General features: G+C 39.8%; 1 long non-coding RNA gene across 8 annotated transcripts; it reads right to left on the bottom strand.

The window, feature by feature from the left end:
* Positions 1–12,307: 12,307 nt before the first annotated feature.
* On the bottom strand, positions 12,308–16,857 carry LOC114316283 (uncharacterized). Of its 8 annotated transcripts, none has more exons than XR_014341479.1 (8): positions 16,649–16,857; positions 16,300–16,581; positions 15,798–15,904; positions 14,819–15,682; positions 14,590–14,715; positions 14,183–14,248; positions 13,471–13,698; positions 12,308–12,649 (listed from the first exon to the last, which is right to left on the bottom strand). It is a non-coding gene; the product is annotated as an uncharacterized LOC114316283 (long non-coding RNA). The 8 variants fall into 8 exon arrangements; XR_014341482.1 differs by having other exon boundaries at positions 14,819–15,092; positions 16,649–16,837; XR_014341480.1 differs by having other exon boundaries at positions 14,819–15,092; positions 16,300–16,571; positions 16,649–16,837.
* Between the last annotated feature and the right edge of the window lie 3,749 nt (positions 16,858–20,606).

Here is a 20,606-nt window from a genome sequence, read left to right as displayed (position 1 = left end):
AGGAGGACTCTACATTGAGGAGTAAGAGTCCTACTAGGATTGTGCCACACGGAACCTATAAAAAGCTCATAACATCACCTATGGAGAGGTAACACAACTTTGATTCCCGAATACACAGAGCTTTTATCTATTTGTCTATTTTGCTGACTTAGGCATCGGAGAGGTATCCGGCACACACCCGCCGACTAGCTCACGTTTGTGTTTTCAGGGAGTAAAGCGACGTTGTACGAAAGAGCGCAGACTTGATCAACAGGATTATACGAGAAGGTTTATTTCATTCTCATACAATTAGCGCCGTCTGTGGGAATACCAAACAAAGAACAAAACCTCTTAATCAAGTTTCCTTCGCTAGTTGAATGGCGCACAACAAAGATTTACCGCAGTCCGCCATTGACGGACAAACCCCAGAGGGGGTTGGGAGGCGTGAAGGTTTGCCCTCTATCCCTCCCATGGCGGACTTAGAGCCCCGGCGACAGAATCCCCGGAGGGATGCAAGGGGGAGGCGGAACAACAGCCCTCGTCGCTCTCGCTCACAAAGTCCTGAAAGGCAAAGGCGGAGGATTGACCCTCAAGTTTTGGAGGATCGGGTAAAGGAGCAGGACGAGTTAATCAGGAAGATGGCAGTGGACATGGAATTGATGAAGTGCTAGATAAAAGGGAAGGGGGTGGCGACAGGAGCGGGGCGCAAGAGTAATACGCCTCTTCGCCACTCAGAAGATCGTGGTAGGCATACCACACCATCGCAAGCAGAGAGTAAAAGCCTCAGGACAAGCGACACTCAATTAAGGACTTCCAGAACTCGTTACTCCAGGTCTAAGAGAATGAGATCATTGAGGTCTTACACTGAGGGAAGTAGCTATCGGCCCTCACATACGCACCAGACATCATCTAGGCAAACGGAGTTGCCTAGGTCGTCCGACTTACGGACTGTGCTTGATGAAAAGGCACGACGAAAGGAGGATGCCAGGGCACGCGACCCGCACAGAGTTTCAGCCTTTCAGCGGTTGGCTCCTCGGACGCATGGAAGCGTCGAGGTTGGAATGCCAATACCGCACCTTGCCTACGAACCAACATATAAAGCACTGGCAAGACTACATAGCTCGCCGTTCGTTCCGACGATTGAGAACGCACCATTACCTTCAGGCTTCATCCAGCCTAAATTTACCACGTACGAGGGGAAGACAGACCCTTATATGTACCTAAGCCACTTTTGCCAGGTCATGGCAGTATTCCGACGGAACGAAGCTTTAATGTGCATCATATTCCCATCCAGCCTTGGCGACCTAGGTTTAACCTGGTTCGAAAGGCTACCAAGCAATTAGCGGAAACGTTCGTAACAAGGTTCAGAACGAACACCAAGACGCCAGTGGAGATCGATCAGCTACTCTCCATTGACATGGGAGACAAGGAAACATTGAGATCCTACAACAATCACTACTGGGAGACATTCAACCAGATAGGGGACTGCCCCACCAATCTCGCCATCGCACAATACAAAAGAGGACTTCCAGTCGGAAACAGATTGAGGGATTCGATTACTATGACTCCACCCCTCACGATGGAAGCCTTGATGGAGAGAGTGCACCAACATATTCGGGTGGAGGAGGATGGCGCCCGCGCCAAGGCAAAATCTGGTGTAACAGCAACACCAGATAAGAAAACTACGGCAAAAATCAACACAGTAGAACGTCCAAGCAAGAATGGACGAGGCAGACGAGACAACAAAAAGGACCGAGATAAAAGATGGTTGAGAGTCCGCACTGCCATTACCATAGTATTCAAGAAAACAATCTACCGAATTCTCAACGAGATACGCAATGAACCATTCGTCAAATGGCCAGCTAAATTGGGAGAGGCATAGAAGGACTACGACGAAAGATCTCGGTGCACCTTCCATAAGGAAAAGGGGCACCGCACTGAAAATTACACACCGTTGAGATAGCATCTGGAGGAGTTAGTGGCAGCTGGTCACCTGGACCGGTACATCGAATGAGGGACGCAGCTAGCCCCCCAAAACCACGATCACCCAGACGGAACACCGATTGACACCCCACCTCAAGGCGTGATAAACGTAATACATGGGGTATTCGAGCCTGAGCGAGTATGTGAGCTCAGTGGAATGATAAAGAAGGTTGAGCACATAAGGGAAGTATTAAGTGCACAGCCCACCATCAAAAAGAGAAAAACAGAGGCCATGAATGTCATGTCTTTTTCAGACAGAGACTTGGCAAGGATATATTGCCCTCACAATGATGCACTGATCGTCACTCTCCACGTCAAGGATTACGAAATCAAGCGAATCTTGATCGACCAAGGGAGCTCATGTGAGATAATGTATTACGAAACCTTCAAACAATTAAAACTGGAAGACAAAGACTTGGCACCCGCCATATCTCCCCTGATCGGATTCAACTCAATGCCAGAGTGGCCAGTGGGCAAAATTATCCTCCCAGTCAGAGCAGGAAGCATGACGAAACAAGTGAAATTCTAGGTATTAAAAGTCCCTTCCACTTACAACATAATCTTGGGGAGGACATGGCTGCACGCCATGCGATCGGTAGCGTCAACCTACCATCAAGTAATGCGGTTCCCCAACGAAGCCGGAATAATTGAAGAAGTCTATGGAGACCAAATTATGTCCAAACAATGCTTTGTCATAGTAAATGGTAGCCGAGCTGCCAAAGGTTTTGTTCAGATGGTGGAAGAACTTGAAAGCAATGAATTATTTGCGGATGTTGGCAAAGCCGCTGAACAGAAGGCAGTGGAAGATTTGGTACAGGTAAGAATAAATGAAAAAAACCCAGATAAGTTCTTTTTGCTTGGTTCATCTATGTCCAACACTAAGAGAATAGAGGTCATAGAATTCTTAACCTCTAACATCGAAGTGTCTGTCCGGACGCCGTATGACATGCCTGGCATTGACCCAAGCTTCATCTGTCACCAATTGAATGTCCACCCAACTGCCAGACCAATTATACAGTGCCCTCGCAGATCGGCACTCCACCATGTCGAGATAGTAACGGAAGAAGTAGAAAACCTGCTAGAAGCAGGAGTTATCAGAGTGGTGCACTACCCCAAATGGATCTCCAATACAATAGTGGTACCTAAAAAGAATGGAAAATGGCGTGTCTGTGTGGACTATAAAACAGTCAATAAACCATGCCCAAAGGACAACTTTCGTCTACCACGGATAGACCAACTGGTAGATCTGACAGCAGGACATAACTGTCTTAGCTTTCTTGATACGTACAGAGGGTACCATCAGATCGCCATGTATGAGCCAGACCAGGAGGTTACATCTTTTACGATGCCAAGAGGACTATATTGTTACAAGGTCATGCCCTTTGGCCTTAAGAACGCAGGGGCAACATTCCAACGGATGGTCACCAAGATGTTCGAACCATTGTTAGGCAGAACGATGGAAGCCTACATCGACGACATGGTGGTCAAGAGCAAGAATAAGAATGATCATCTCAGGGACCTAGGTGAGATGTTTCAGATCTTGAAGAAGCACCAACTACGCCTTAATGCATCCAAGTGTGCGTTCGGCGTAGGATCTGGCAAGTTCCTAGGCTTCCTGGTGACCAACCGAGGTATAGAAGCAGACCCCTCTCAAATCAAAGCAATTCAGGAACTAGAGAGACCCAACTCTATAAAAGAAGTACAGCATCTCACCGGCATGGCAGCTGCGCTAAACCGGTTCATAAGTCGGTCGTCAGACAGATGTCGACCATTTTTTCAAGCATTAAAGGCCAAGTTTGAGTGGAATGAAGAATGCGACCGCACCCTTGAAAGTTTGAAAGAATACATGTCTTTTCCACTGCTGCTAGTGACCCCAATACCTGGAGAAGAACTATTTTTGTACCTGGTAGTCTCACAGCACGCAATTAGCGCAGTGTTGGTCCGAACGGAAGGAATCCAACATCTACCCATCTTTTATGTCAGCAAGACATTGCTGGGCGCAGAAACCAGGTACTTACCATTGGAAAAACTGGCCTTAGCCTTGATGATGGCCTCAAGAAAATTGTCGCACTACTTTCACGCCCACACAATAATCGTCCTCACAGCTTTTCCATTAAAAGCTTTGTTTGAGAGGGCGAACTTTTCTAGACAAATCTTGAAGTGGGCAGTCGAGTTGGGACAGTTCGACATCAAGTTCCAACCTAGAACCGCGATAAAAGCCCAAGCCTTGGCAGACTTTGTCGCAGAATTCACCCCAGGAAGTCATCATATCTACCCAGTCGACCCGACTGATACAATCGAACTAGGGTTAGAAGTTGACGTCGGAATAGCGCAACCCTTGGTGCAGGATACCCAGTCAGACCTCAAGGCAAACCAGAGTAAAGTAAGGAAGGAAGAAGCAAACCATGCTACACCAAGTCAAGACTCACCAACAAATAAAGACTTAGTACGATCAGATAGCGAGGGGCAAAAAGCAAGCATGGACCTTGAGGAAAATACCACCAACACTCTTGATCCCAAGGCATCATCTGATCCCTCCACTTGCTGGAAACTGTTCATTGGAGAGATATGGAAGCTCTTCGTAGATGGAGCGTCTAACAGGCATGGTGCAGGACTAGGCATAGTCCTTATCTCACCAAATGGCCTAGTGGTAGAGCAAGCAGTCAACCTTGGCTTCCCAGCATCAAACAACAAAGCGGAATATGAAGCACTTCTGGCAGGCTTAAAATCAGCATCCTACATGAAGGCCACCGAGCTAATGGTTTACAGTGACTCACAGCTGGTGGTAAACCAAATTTCAAGTGACCACGAGGCAAAGGAAGACAGGATGGCTAAGTACCAAGAGTTAGTCAGAAAAGAGATCAAGAAATTTGAAGTAGTACGGATAGAGCAGATCGGCAGAGAAAAAAACAGAAGAGCAGACAAACTAGCAGGCTTTGCTTCAATGGCAGATACCACCATCCCTCATCCATTACTGATTGACTACCTACCAAGACCAAGCATTGAAGAACCCGAAGTAGAAGAGGTGTGTTGTGCCGAACTAGGCCCTTCGTGAATGGATCCCATTATACTGTTCCTAAAAGACGGCGTCTTACCGGAAGAAAAGAAAGTGGCCAACAAAATAAGAGCAAAGTCATAGCACTTTTGGCTCTCCCCATCAATGGCCTTATACAAGAAATCCTTCACAGGACCTTACCTGAAGTGTGTCCATCCCAGCAAGGTCGAAGCATTCCTGTTCGAAATTCACGAAGGCGTATGTAAAAGCCATCAAGGAGGAAGATCATTGGCCTACAGAGCAATTTCGCAAGGATATTGGTGGCCATACATGCAAGCAGATTCATTAAAGTATGTCAAGAAATGCGAGAAATGTCAGAAGTTCGCATACCAAATACATCAGCCAGCCAGAGAACTCCTACCATTAACAAGCCCATGGCCTTTTCCAATATGGGGCTTAGACATAGAAAGACCACTTCCAACAGCACCAGGCAACAGAAAGTTCTTCCTTGCAGCAATAGACTACTTCACAAAGTGGGTGGAGGCAGAAGCATTGGCGTCAATCAAGGAGAAGGACGTGAAAAAGTTCGTCTGGCAGAATATCATCACTCGGTTCGGCATACCAAAAGCTCTAATATCGGACAACGACACTCAGTTCGACGGTAAAATCTTTAGAGGCTTTTGTGAAGAGTACAAGATAGAATTCTACAACTCTACACCAGCATACCCCTAAGCAAATGGCCAAGCAGAAGTATCAAACAAAGTTGTCCTTAATGGATTGAAGAAAAGATTAGAGAAAGCAAAGGGCAAGTGGGCTGAGGAGCTTCCCTACGTTTTATGGGCTTACTGTACCACACCTCGGCGGTCTACTGGCGAAACACCCTTTTCCTTGGCCTATGGCATGGAAGCAGTAATCCCACTAGAAGTTGGCCTCCCTACAATTAGAAGTGAAAATTTTGATCCAAACTTAAATGGAGAAGCCATAGCACTGGAGCTCGATCTTGCGGAAGAACGAAGAGAAAGAGCACTGGTTCACATTGCCTCGTACCAGCAAGAGTTGTCCAGAAAGTATAACAAAATAGTACATCGAAGACAATTCAAAATCGGAGATTGGGTACTACGTAAAGTGATGGGAAACACCTTGGTACCCGGAGATGGCAAGTTAGGGCCTAATTGGGAAGGACCTTACATGGTGGTTGGATTAGCAGGAAAAGAGGCATACCACTTAGAAGACAAGGACGGCAAAGCCATTCCCAGGCCATGGAACACTGCCAATCTCAAGCTATTTTATTTTTAGCTTTTATTTCAAGTATCTGTAATTTTTTCTTTCTCAATAAAACAAGTAGTTTCTTTTCAATATAGTTGTTTCCTTCTGTAAAAGATTGTTTTAGTGAGTTACGAGCACTGTAAGCATAGTTGGCCGAAATAACCAACTTTGCACTCTCTTCAGCTAAGATTAGGATCAGTACTGAAGAAGTTGGCTGGAAAAACCAACACCCCTCCTAAGCCCAGGATAAAGATCCAGGCTGCAAGACGTTTGGTTGGAATAACCAAACACTTTACTTTAGGTTAGCAGGAAAAACCAACTTAGAGGTTGGCTGAAAAAACCAACACCCCTCCTAAACCCAAGATAAGGATCCAGGCTGCAGGACGTTTGGTCGAAATAACCAAACACTTTACTCTAGGTTGGCAGGAAAAACCAACTTAGAGCTTGGCCAGAAAAACCAACACTCAGTACTCTTCAGCCAAAGTACGGATCTAGGCTGAAGAGTGATTGGCTGGAAAAACCAACACTTAGTACTCTTCAGCCGAAGTAAGGATCTAGGCTGAAGAGTGATTGGCTGGAAAAACCAATACTTAGTACTCTTCAGCCGAAGTAAGGATCTAGGCTGAAGAGTGGTTAGCTGGAAAAATCAACATTCATTATTCATCAGCCGAGATACTGATCTAGGCTGAAGAAGTTGGCTAGAAAAACCAACACTTAGCACTCTTCAGCAGAAGTAAGGATCTAGGCTGAAGAGTGGTTGGCTGGAAAAACCAAAACTTATTGTTCTTTAGCCGAGATAAGGATCAAGGCTAAAGAGATTGGCAGGTTTGGCCAGTCAGATTGCAAAGCAAAGACCGGGATAAAAGTATCTCTTTCCAAAAGACAAAAAAGAAGAAAAATGCATAAGTCAAGTAAACAGGTCATCTAAGTCAGCATCTAAAACCACCCAATTTTCACCCAGAGGTAGCTCGGTTATGGCAACCACGCTCTGGTTAAGCTTAGTTGGAAGCACAACATCGGACATAGTTGGCAAAGGTGGAATGGAGACCTCTGGAGTTGGGGAGGTAGACTGGCGACCGGATTGAGTGTTGTCCTCTAGAGCTTCATCTTCATCCTCCTCCTCCAGAAATTGTTGCTGAACGGTAGCAGCATACTCCGCCAGTGAGCTCGATATGAAATATGGAGGAGGATTGAAGACCTCGGTCTCAAGTCCATGACCGAGCTGCGCCACAGCCCCCTTCCATCCGCATTTAAAGAACAGGTCCTTCGCAGCTTCACATTGCTTGATATATAGGGCTTCGCCTTCTTTGAAGCCACGGTCCTCCGCATCCTCCAACTTCTTCTCGAGCTTTGTTATTTCGGCATTCTTTTTTCCTTCAAGCTTAGCCAGCTCGCGCAAATATTTATCTTTTATCACGGCCGCAGCCTTTTGCTTGTCTGCTTCAGCCGAGCTAACAAGACCGGTCAGACGACCATTCTCGGTTTATAGCTCGGCTATCTGTTTCCTGGCCTATTCTAGCTCGGTGGTTTTTTCATTAACCTCGACCATGGCCTGCCTGGTGGTTTTTCGAAGTTCCAATACTCGAATTTTTGAAAAATGGATGGTAAGACAATTTTTAGTAAAACCGAGCCAAAAGTCGTAAGAATTTTTGAAAAATAAAGCAAAGGAGCAACTTACCAGCACCATTGATTTTGTGGATGAGCGAAGGACCTTCAGCTCGGTTAGGTGGTCATAGTGCCTCATGTCGACTGGAAGGCAAACGCTTTTAGCAAGGTTGAAGGCTATCAAATGGTCTTTTTCTGCGACCACTGAGTCAGGATCCGTGATAGCGCGGTTCTGAAATGTGATCTTTGGTACCCACATTGAGGGGCTAGCTCGGTCTGAGTGCTCAGGTGGGGGGCTTGGTGAAATGGTTCGAGGCCCCACGGTTTCATCCTCGTCGACAAGGCGTGGCTCGGTTATGGAAGTCCGAGCACGCTTGCTTGGACGAGATGATGAGCGTTAATGGGATGGAAGGGCCACCACGGTCTCCTGAGTCTGACCGGTTGGTGGTACCTCGGGCTGGTTTGTTTTGGTCAGGAGTGCCCTTACAGCTCGTTTGTTGGCCATCTCTTACTCAGCGGTTAGAGGGATCAATTTGATTTGGGGCAAGGTTGGGTCCGGTTTAGGAGAGGCTTCCAACAAAAAGTTAGTTACCTTGGTCTTTCATTTATTGCTATATCGGTAGGTCGGCTCAAAATCCAGTAGCTCGGTCCAACTTCGGTTTGGATATCGCAGCGCGGCGCGAAGAACATTCAAGTTGGGGTAGCTGTATTGGGACTTGAGAAAGTTTAAATCTGCATGAAGGAAGACAACAGTTAGTTTGGTTCGGGAAGTGAAAACCGAAGTAAAGAAAAGTATGCAATAAAGCCGAGGTAACCCTACATGCTACACCCTTGTTCCAATTTATTCTGTGGCCAGGGATTTGGGCTTGTTAGTCTTCAAAATTCCCAAATACCCAGAAGAAATCATCGTCATTCACGTCTTTATCCGGGGTATTCTGTATTATTTTTTCATGCCAGCACCTTATTCTTAAATAATAAACCCAGCCATCTTCGGCCGATCCTATGGAGTATTGATGGAAGAGCTCGGCTAGACCGAGATTAAGGCCAGCTCGGCGGTTTAGCTCGGCAATGCCGTTTATTATGCGATAAGAATTGGTGAAAAGTTGGGTAGGGTAGAGCTTGGTTTGTCTGAGAAATTCACAAAGTAGGGGTTGTACAGGGAATCGCAGACCGCACTCTACGATGGAAATAACGTTAAAAGGGGCAAAGCCTTGTTTTCCCCAGGAAACAGTGTCTAGTTCGGCTAGTGAAAGGTGGACATCATCCGGAATTTGGTAGTCCTTACGGAATTCGGCTATAGCTCCTGGTGAGTTTACTAAAAACCTATATTTACCCATTGATTATTAAATTATCAATAAATTAGCTCGGTCAAGAAAAGGCGCCTAGTAGCTCGGTTGGGCAATCAGAGGAGTACCTGGCCAACCTAAGTCTACAAAGTAAAAAAGAAAGGTGTTAAGCACTGATCATTGGACCGTGCTACAAGAAACAAGGGCAAGATAAATGAAGTCCTAGCTCGGCTACGCAAGACACTATCAGTTTTTAGCTCGGTTTGATCAAGGGGCTTTTTAGCCCGGTTGAGCTTTTGGGGACTAAGGGAGCTGGTTTAGCACCCTTAGTTCGGTTTGAACTAAGGGAGCTGGTTTAGCCCCTAGTTTTAGCTTAGTCGGTGGTTAAGGCTATTGGGGGAGCAATTTTAGCTCGATTTTTACTAAAGAAGCTGGTTTAAGTCCCAAATCGTAACTTGGTCAGTGGGTGAAGCTTTCTAGCACGATGTTGCGCAAATCTAGTGCAGTTCCTTAGCTCGGCTAAATAAAACAGAAGGTACTGAAGTCCTATCAAAACTACAAGGATATCATGAACTTTCAGTTCGGTGATTTAGTATGGCTGGGGTCTCGCCTAAGATAAACAACTACCTAGTTCGGTTGAAGTGTGATTTTGGATCAAAAGCATCATTTTTTTAAGGTTGTTTGCGAATACGATAGTTCTATTATGAGGGTATTTTCCAAAAAAATGGTATATGCTTTGGAACACATACAAATAAGCATGCTGTGTGTTTACAAAAATAATATGTGAACAAGAGAAACAAAACAGTTTTGAGTTACGTACCATTTCAGAATGAAGAAATCGAAGGAAACAATCTCAGCAAGAACACGAGCTCTGCAGTTGCAGTAAGAAAGAGAGAGAAAAACTTGGAAAAATTAAGGCTCAGAGAGAGAGGGAGATGAATGGTACGAGTAAATGATTCAAAAAATAGGGTTTTTGGTAAAAAGCTCAAGTTTTGGACGGGACTGTTCAAATATCACGAGGTACGAGGGCGGCGTGACAGCCATACTGGGCCAGTAAGGGTGTGCCACGTGTCCTTGGAATAAGAAGCAATTCAGTTACAAAGATTGAAGAGACGTTTTTTGACCGAACATATTAAAGTAACTCGGTGTGAGTTTAGCTCGGTTGGAAGGCTATGGTTTTTTAGCCCGGTTGACAAGCTAAAGCTTTTATCTCGGCTGGTAACAGGTAATCCTTATCATGCTGCGCAGATAGAATTAAGGGGCAATTGAGAGGGTAATTTATGTGGAAATTGGGCCGATCTAAGTGATGGGCCATTCCATGGGCTACAATGAGAAGAACTAAGTAAAAGGGCCTGATAGTTAGCCCGGTTCCAGAGAGCCTTGTAATTAGTCCTGTCCAGAAGAGCCTTGCAGATAGTCCGGTCCGAAGGAGCTTGGTGGTTAGCTCGGTCACCACGGTCGGCGCAGTGACAGTTAGCTCGGTCATACTATATTGGGCCGAAGTATGTTGGCTTCTGCTCAGGACCTTGCGGTTAGATAGCTCGGTCCAAGCTCATTGTGGATAGCACGGTTTCAGACAACCCAGTTAGAATATGTCAACCGAGATACATGCGCAGTGAAAGGAAGAACCGAGTTATCTGGAGCTCGGTCTAGTCTGCGGCTTTAGCGTGGCCATGTTATCTCGATCGTATTGACATCCAGCCATGGTAAAACCATCTCACTTAGTTTAAGCAGTGAGGTGGGTGTTGAAGAATAAGCATTATCTTTCAAGAATGTGATTCTTAGGAGGACTCTACATAGAGGAGTAAGAGTCCTACTAGGATTGTGCCACACGGAACTTATAAAAAGCTCATAACATCACCTATAGAGAGGCAACACAACTTTGATTCCCAAATACACAGAGCTTTTGTCTATTTGTCTATTTTACTGACTTAGGCATCAGAGAGGTATCCGGCACACACCCGTCGGCTAGCTCACGTTTGTGTTTTCAGGGAGTAAAGCGACGTCGTACGAAGGAGCGCAGACTTGATCAATAGGATTATACGATAAGGTTTATTTTTTTCCCGTACACATTCTAAAAAAAAATAATTTAGAGAATTGACCCACTTTTCAAACCATTTGGGAAACTAACCTGATTTTTGAAATCGCATGTTGAAAATGCAATTTCAAAAAGTGAAGTCCATGTCATCATAAATTGCATTTTCAACATGTGATTTCAGGTGAAATTGCACGTTAAAAATGTAATTTCAATTTCAAAATCGCATTTTCAAAATGCGATTTCAAAAATCAAGTTAGTTTTCCAAATAGTTTGAAAAGTGAGTCAATTTTCTAAATTGTTTTTTTAACTCTGAAACCTATCATAAAAGTACAATTTTGTGTCTAATAACTAATTAAATTGTAATAGAGATAAATGGCATATATCCATTGGATTTTTCACCATTGTAGGCAATCAGTTCATAGTCTCCATGCAAAGTTACACTGAAGCAAAATATGTGCAACAGATTCCTTAAACCACTTACTAGAAAGGGCACAAAAACATTAGTTAATATAGGCAATATATTCCTTTTAATAAAAATTCAAAAAAAATAAAAAAAAAGAATACCACTTGTAGCATTCTTGTTTCGAATAGCTTTCCAATATTAAATTTCAGTTTGAAAAAAACATAAATCATACAACACCATTAGGCTTAGAATTATCAAGCACCTGAACACATATCTGACGAAAAAAATAAAAAATAAAAAAAACCACTACTAAAAAAAGTACTTTTTGCGACCGCTACAAGCTGTCGCAAATAATAAAAAGACAGTCGCAAAAAACCTTTTGCGACGGCCCATGCGACGGCAAATGGGGGTCGCGAATGTGGGGGTGGCAAATACTTTTTGCGACCGCAAAATAACAGTCGCAAACTATTTGCGACCGCCTAATCTACTTATGGCGACTAATATTTTGCCGTCGCAAAAAAAAAAAAAAATACCCATAATGTATTAGCGACCATCTTGTTACTGTCGCAAAAAAATAAAAAAAAAATGCTACAATATTTTAGCAACCTATATTCTACTATATATATATATATATATTCAACTTATTATATATAATAAATGTAAAGTGACATTTGTAAAAATTCTAATACTCATGTATTATTTTCCATCACTTAGCTCAACAAAATTATCTTTCTTCAAAAAAAAAAAAAATGTGCATACAAAATATAGACTTCTATACATGCAAAATAAATATCCATCAACTATCCTTAAAAGTATTTATACAAAATACTAATATATTCAAGTCCTCAAAAAAAAAATCTCAGTTTAGCTCTCAATATTACCCACTCAATCATACAAACTATTCCCTCAACACTACTTGCAAAAATATACATCAATATATTAGTTGACTAACTTGGATGCCAAAACAAAAATGGATACAAAGAGCACATTAATTGACAAATAATAAGCTCCAAGAATATTGAAAAATTACTCGGACTCGATTATCTTCTAATTCAGCTGGACAAATCAATGATGCTAATTGCGTAAAGAACACCCTGCAACAGAAATTTTAAGAATTTGAGTCAGGAATTTTTCTAAGAGTAAGCAACTGTGCTACAGCACCAGTTTAACTACAACTGAATTCATAACACAGAACTCATAAATTAAATGCACAACACTGTCTATACTGAAGTAATATGGACAAAGTACTCAAAAATATATCACCATAAATGGGACAGTTCGCAGATACGTGCTAATGTTGAATGAACATATATAGAACTAATAAACTGAAGAAGAAGAAGAACAACAACAATAATTGATGTTGTTGTTTGAAAGGTCGATGGAAACAAAAGGAAATCAATGTCAAAAGCTGAGAAAGGCCTTTATTTAACCAAGATTGAAAAGAGAATGAGAAAGACATTTTCCAGTGAAGTGGGCATATATTGAAGCATACCAAAAATTTGAAGCAGATCTTTTTGGGTTTGGAGTTTATTTTTTTTACGCTTTTATTCTTGTTTTCTACCTCTTTTGTTTGATTGTATGAAGGTGGTGCTCCCTTGGCAAGTTTTCGAATATAATTTTCTTTTGTGAGAGAGAGGGACCTTTCCCCCACAAGAAAGAGTCAAGGAAGCCTATTAAACTACATTATCACTTCCATCTGAATTCCCATAACTGACAGATCCGTAAAGAACCCATCTAAATATTACAATAAGGAACCAAAAACCTAAAGGAGACTCAAGCAGAAAAATATGGATAAATTTAAGTTGGAAAAGTATACAAGGACAGCAAGATATGGCAAAGAAACTAGAATATTTGGATTACAGCTGATGAGAATAATAAGGATAAGATTAAGCAACATAAGAGAAAGCAAAAGTACCTCAGCTGCATATGTGCCTCAACAGTTCAAATCAGCACCGGATATGTCCTTCACTCCAAACAAGCTACCAATTCCATCATTACCAAACAATTGTTCTGGATCATTAAGAGCTACACCAAATATTTCTTCATAGTTCTAAATATTCAAGTCAACTTCATCCATATTGAAGTCCTCATACAATTTATCATCTTCTTCTAAATCAGGTGCTTTTGTTCCAGGACAGCATGTCTGCATATTAATTAGAAGAGGTCAGATTTTTACTCAAGCAACAGAGTAAACAGGTAACCTTAAACATATTCATAATACTATAAAGTTGATCAGTTTTGTACTTTGGCAATCTTAATTGATCTAACAAATTATCACTGCATGCATTTTATTTTAATCTTCTTTACAAGCATGGCTAGGATTGAAAACGTGTCATATAACATTCCAAGAAGAAAGGCCCAAAGCTCAAAGCCCATGAGTAAGGCCGAGAGGGCAAATAATGATGGTACTGTTTGGCTGACTAGAATGATTAAAGATTGTGAGGACCAAGAAAATATATGAAGAATGGAAGAGCAAAATCAACTAGCCTTCCTGAAGTTGATCTTTAAGCTATATACGCATCAAAGCATAGAGTCAAATTTTGTACCTCTTTCTCTACACTAGGGAACCTATAGTAAAAAATTATATACTCAGATCACTAAATATTTATAAAAGAATCAGGCCATACCTTATCAAACCGAAGGTGTAGGACAACAAACTTCCTTGGTCCTTGACAATTGCAGCTATCCCATAACTGGATCATTGACAATGTATGAAGATCACATTTGAAGTATAGAAATGAAGTAAAAAGTTCAAATAACTTTAAAACATCAACTAATACACTCAATACTGAAATTATATCAAGGAACAAACTGAACATAAGCAATAAAGAGTACAAAAATTTCACCACATACATATCAACATATAACTCTAAAAAAAATTTCCTAACATATTTCATCTAAACATACAACCAATCACAAGCATCCAACTAAACTGTCATATAAAATTTTGATAAAAAATTTCAGATTTTTATTTTCATCCCTTAATGATTTCATAACACTATACATGGAACAATATGCAGTTTTCCAGTCTCACCTTTTTCTCCCATGGAACTCGGAGTCCTCAATGAGATGGCAAGAGTCATCAATGGTAGGCCGAGACAGTACATTCCCCAACCCCCTCCAAGGTTCACAGAACAACAATGGACGAATATGCAAGTCCCTACACAGGAAGGAGAGCAATCAAGACTCTCCCCAGACGAGCAAAAGAAATTTACAATCCTAAACCAAAAACCACAGCAAAGCACCTAGCACAGAGACTGAACCTGTATTACAGAGACAATTCCTATGCCACAAGCAACAGCTTTGTTGGGAAGGAAATAGTGGAAGACGATGAAGGCAAGAGGTGTGCCATTTGCTTAGATGATTTCGAGCCTAAACAGTGGGTGACACTCACTCCGTGCAATCATATGTTTCATGAAGAGTGCATTGTGCCGTGGGTGAAGAGCCACGGTCAATGCCCGGTTTGTCGGTTCGCAATTTGTGAGCGGATGGGACAGAATGCAATGCCCGTAAGCAATAATTACACTGCACAGATACCTGCAAGTGGTTTGTTCACAAGAGATGCAATGTCGATTCTAAGAGCCATGAATGACGATTTTGACTGGGGAGAATTTATAATATTCTAGGTATTATATCATATCCTTATGACTTGCTTTTTAGTCTCTTAAGTTTCTACCTAAAGACATGCTTCAATTATGGGTATTTGAGTTTTAAGGTGAATGGGAATCACAAGCTTGTTTGGTAAAGTTTGCCTAAAATGTAAGTATTTTTCTTGGATTCAAGTTGCTATATGGTTGAAAGATTTTTAAGACATTGGTAATGTAAACAAAGTAATATCAATTGAAACCATTTCAGTATTTTCACTCTCTTCAACCATTGAACCCTACCAAAAACATTATAGTAAGAGGGAAAAAGCACAAAGATAATGGCCTATCAAAAGATGCAAAGTATTGTAGGAGAAGAGAAACAAGGCTAATATAGCTAGAAATCAAATGGATTCAATTCTGCCAAACAAGGCTAATATAACTTGGATTTTAGCTCCATGCCATCGTTCCTTATTGTCCCGTTTTTCATGTAAGTGAATGTGAGGAATGCTCCTAATGATTGAAAGAAGCTCCATTTATAAACTACAACGAAAGAAACGAAAAGTACAACAAAATTAGACCGGAGACTTACAACTATGCACATTCACAATGTAACAATAGTCATAGGATTATAAGTTATGCCTTATATAAAGCATACCGATGAATGTCTATATCAAGCCTGCAGAATGAACTATAATTTTGGCCCTTCATTGATGATGAAATGTCAATAGGAAGCCCTGTACTCATCTTGGACCAAATTAATGCCTACATAAGGACAAAGATCAAATTGTTGACCATATTATATTATAAACATAAGAATATGGTTGACCAAATTCACATTCATATTCTATCATGATTATTAAACGAAGAACCATAGGAACTAAAATATACAAATAAAGCCTAATGGAAGGGCACAAATATATATTCTCACACTAAGACCTGAAGATGCATAAATTGGTTAAATGATGTCAAACATTACCAGTTCTTGCCTCAACAAATTCAAAATTGCCGATAATAAATGAAATCTTGATTTCAAGTTAAAAACAATAATGTACTACTCACTATAATGTATTGAAGAAGAAATTGAGAGACATACACTAATAGATATGAAAAATGCAAGAAAATAGGGCAAGAATAAGATGAGTTGAACCAGTACATACCTGTACGAGGATGAGACGAATTAGTCGAACCAGAGCTTCCTCGTATGATATGTATGTGTAGCTAGAGATAGATAGATAGATAGAGAGAGAGAGAGAGAGAGAGAGGGATTGGGGGCGAGATTGAGAGAGAGATTCATACCACTGGAGATCTTCAGACGACGATGACGAGCGAAAGAGCAGAGCTATACAGGTCTGTTGAACGCGTGCGAGAGAGAGAGAGAGAAAGAGAATGATCCGCCATAGATCTTTAGAGCTATTTGTCAATTCGCTCTCTAGAATCATCTAGAACACAAGCTATCAGAGATATATACACAAATATATGCATGTATATAAAGAGAGCGAAAGAGACCTGGAAGAGGTTGAGGAGGGCAGGGGCGAAGGCGAGGCAGCCGAAGGAGAGAGAAACGTTAATGGCGACTTGAGATCTGAGAGCTTCGACGATTGATTTAAGACAGAGAGAGAGAGAGAGAGAGAGAGAGAGAGAAGGGGGGGGGGGAGAACGATATCAATGTTTGTGAAATAGGGCTAGGGCAATTATAAGGAAAAAAGGAAGAAAAAATAAATATAAGGAATAAATAGATTATTCGCGACTGATAGTTAGGGGGTCGCAAATTGTACAGTAGCAAAAGGTCAGTTTTCTAGTAGTGAACTTTGAGAATAATTCACCTTTATCCACCTCCATCTTAAAACATTCAGTTCTTCTAATTTTAATGAGACAGACTAAAGCATTTCAATTGAGATTAGTAGTTATATTGTCTCCAAGTTAAATGTGATAAGTGAATTATTCTTGATGTTAAACAATGTGTGTGGACAATTTCAAAAAAAAAGAAGAAATAAATTTGAAGAGAAAAAAAACAAATCAGATTAATGTTAAAGTTTACAAATTTTAATAATTAAAGTGTTAGACTTTTTCACAAGTTTGTTATTATTTTGGGAAAGTACCATTGAATTGAAATTTTTTATTTTTATTTTTAAAAAGGTGTGGATAAAGGTGAAAGTATTAGTTAATAATATTTTCTAATTATATAAGTTTTGTTGATGCATAAATTTGATCATGGATCGAGCCCATCCAAAAATGCCCAAGATCAACACAAACTACAAGTCAAGCCCACGAAACCCCCAAGTCAGATGGACAAGCCTAAACTTCTATCAAAGTGAAGAAAAAGTCATTTAGGCCCTTTTATATCAACAAAATGGGACGATCTTTCTGAATGCAGCCCAAACCCTTCTCAATCTATCCCAACCAACCAAGACCATGGGAGAACTGGTTTGATGCATTGGGGCACAATTTCAACATGTGGGTGTTGATTTCCAACCTTACAACCAAATAGGAAACTTAGCTGGAGAGCACATGACAGAATAAATTAAACCAAGCACCTGCCAATAAGAAGATAAGAATACCACAGTGGCTCGTCCATTAGGGAGCATTCCGACAATTAAGTCAACTCAACACTTATCTCAGACTCTTAGTTAGATATGGATGAACTTATCAAGAGCCTTATCCTTATTCGAACTAAGTGTATCACTTGTCTAGAACTTTTGTCCACTATCTAAATATCTCAAATTCTGGTATTACTATACCATATCTCGACAATTACCACAATCACCTTGGTAATTTGGCTCGTCTATATGGCACCTCGGCTAACACCTCGACCATATCTCGGCCACATGGCATGAACCTAAAAATACATCTCCACACAACCTAATTGGAGGTTTGTTTGTGTTTGTGTTTCAACCTAAAAAATTATTTTTTGACTTGAAATTAATTGATGGGTCAAAAGAAATTGAAGCAGAGGAAAATATTGTACAAAATTAGATATCATTGTAGCAGGTGAACAAATAATGAAGAAATGAATTCTCAAAGAGAAATAAAATAATATTTATTAAATATATATTGCCCTAAGGTGTACATCATCTTTGATTTAAAATATCATTTTTGACTAGACTACCAAATTTGGGAGGATTTTGGTTCGTTTGGGAAGTGGGTTGACTTTTTGACTTTTTAATTTTTTTAGCTATTTTAGTCTGAGGCTAAAAAGTCTCGTTTGGGAAGGACTTTTGGCTTTTTAAATTTTTTTGACTTTTTTGTGAGAGAAATAATATAATGATGATGGGTTGGATGTGATGTTTTGTCTTATTAAGCTAAAAATCTTATTTTGTTTTTTGTGACTATTTTAACCAAAAAAACCCAAAACTAAACTTCCCAAACAAGCTCTTAGATTGTCACAAAAGTTACGATTTCAACCTCAATTTAACATTTTCTTTGCTTATTACCGCTTTAAATGTTTCAAGAATTCTTCAAATCATTTGTTTTACCTCAGAAATTATATAGCCCCTAACAAAAAAACAAAGCAACACTGTTAATTTGGGATGTAAATAGAGCAAAAAGGAAAAGCACATGAAATTTTAGTATCGGCACAAATTTTTTTTTGTGTAATTGGATGAAATTGTTTATTTAAGATTTATTAAGAATTTTTTTTTCCTTTTTTAACCTAATTAAGGAATCTTTAACCTAAGAACATTTATATCAAAATGACAATTCAAATTAAAAAAAGTAAATAATTGCCCTGAGAAATGACAAGGACTAAAACTGTGCAAACAGAGGAGTTTAGTTGTATATATGGATGGTATTTGAAGTGGAAAGATGTAGTGATAATGGAATGATTAAAGTGATTGACTCTTGATTGTGAGCCAGTGCTGAGGATTAGAAAAAATGTAATGGTTGTGCAGTGGGCATTTCTTGCCTGTCTAATAGGAGAATGAATCACTACTTTTCCCAACACTAATATTTCTACATTATCTTCATTTCTCTCTTTTCCAATTTTGTTTTTCTTTTGTTTATTTTTATTTTATTCTTACTTTCCAATCAAAAAAAATTAAGAAAATGATTACTATGGGAAAGAAAAACAAAATTAATTTTGTCACATTATTATATTCTACATGGAAATTACTTAAAGAAAATTAGTGAAAAATCTTTTCTTTTGGGCCGGTTTGGCATTAAATCTAAGGATTGTTTTGTTTTAGTGATAATGATATGATTAACAAGATTATTCGGTGAGTAATTTCCAGAATTATATTGAACAAATGCTAGTAGTTGTATTTGTATTTATTCATTAGTTAAAAAATTTATTCTACTGGAAGGTGAAGAAGTTCAAATATTAATTATTTTAAAAGTTTTTTTTATATAAAATTTACAAAATTTAAATTTTTTGAACGACAATGCAGCTGACCAAAAATTTTTACTTTCAAAATTTATCAATGTATAATTCAGATTCGCATGAACCCCACAAAAATAAGAATGAGTGATGAGATTGTCCTACTGCGGCCAATTAGAATGGGTCGGTCACTGCAAATGGCTCCCATTCTTTCGGCAGTCCAATCATATGCCCATTTCATAACTGTTGTCTAACTATGCCATGATATTGAAGTTCAAAAAAAAACCAAAAAAAAAAATTAAAAACAAAAAAAAACAAGGGCATGAAATTCAAAAGTATTATCCAAGTGGTAGATTTAGAGATGGCAACGACTAGGGTATGGGTCGGGACCCTCACCCCACCCTCATTTTCACCCGTTGCCCCAACCCGACCTGACTCTCATGAAGCTCTCTCTTACTCCCACCCAAATCCAACAATGTAATCCTCACCTTTGATCTTACTCAATTCGCAACACAATCAAAAATTGAATAATAATATTAAAATTCAATAATTAAAACTAAAAAATAATATTTATAATTAAAAATATATATTATATATAACATAATATATGAACTCAATAATACATTGTATATATATTATATATATTCTATAAAAATTCAACAATACATTATACACATATTACATATATATGTAATATTATTATTTATTTATTATTATATTTGTGGGTCAAATAGGATTTGGGTAAAAAAATACTCTCCCCCCAATCTTATCCGAACCCAATCAAATTTTTTAAAAGTTTTTCTAAATCTGACCCTACCATGTTCAACCAGCCTCAAACCCATCTCATAGGATCGAAAAGAGTCGAAAATCCGGCGAATTGAAATATTTTGCCATCCCTAGATTAAGAGCTCCTGAATAGTATGTTAAAAGAGTTAATAGTCAAAATACAACATAAAATTCAATATCGATTGTCAAAAAATTAAAATACGGTAGATATAAGAATTGAATATGAGGTCAGACATTATTATCTTAGACAAAATTCTAAATCGGTACTCAAAATTACTAAATAAAAATATATTGAAAAAGAAAAATAAACAAGATCATTCTTGATACGAAAGAGAGAGATCTTTGTCCTTGGCCAACTAATAATGG

Source organism: Camellia sinensis, chromosome 1 (assembly GCF_055761805.1).
Source record: "Camellia sinensis isolate YWXY chromosome 1, ASM5576180v1, whole genome shotgun sequence".
Classification (NCBI taxonomy): Eukaryota; Viridiplantae; Streptophyta; class Magnoliopsida; order Ericales; family Theaceae; genus Camellia; species Camellia sinensis.
This window is presented reverse-complemented; position numbering and strand designations above follow the sequence as displayed.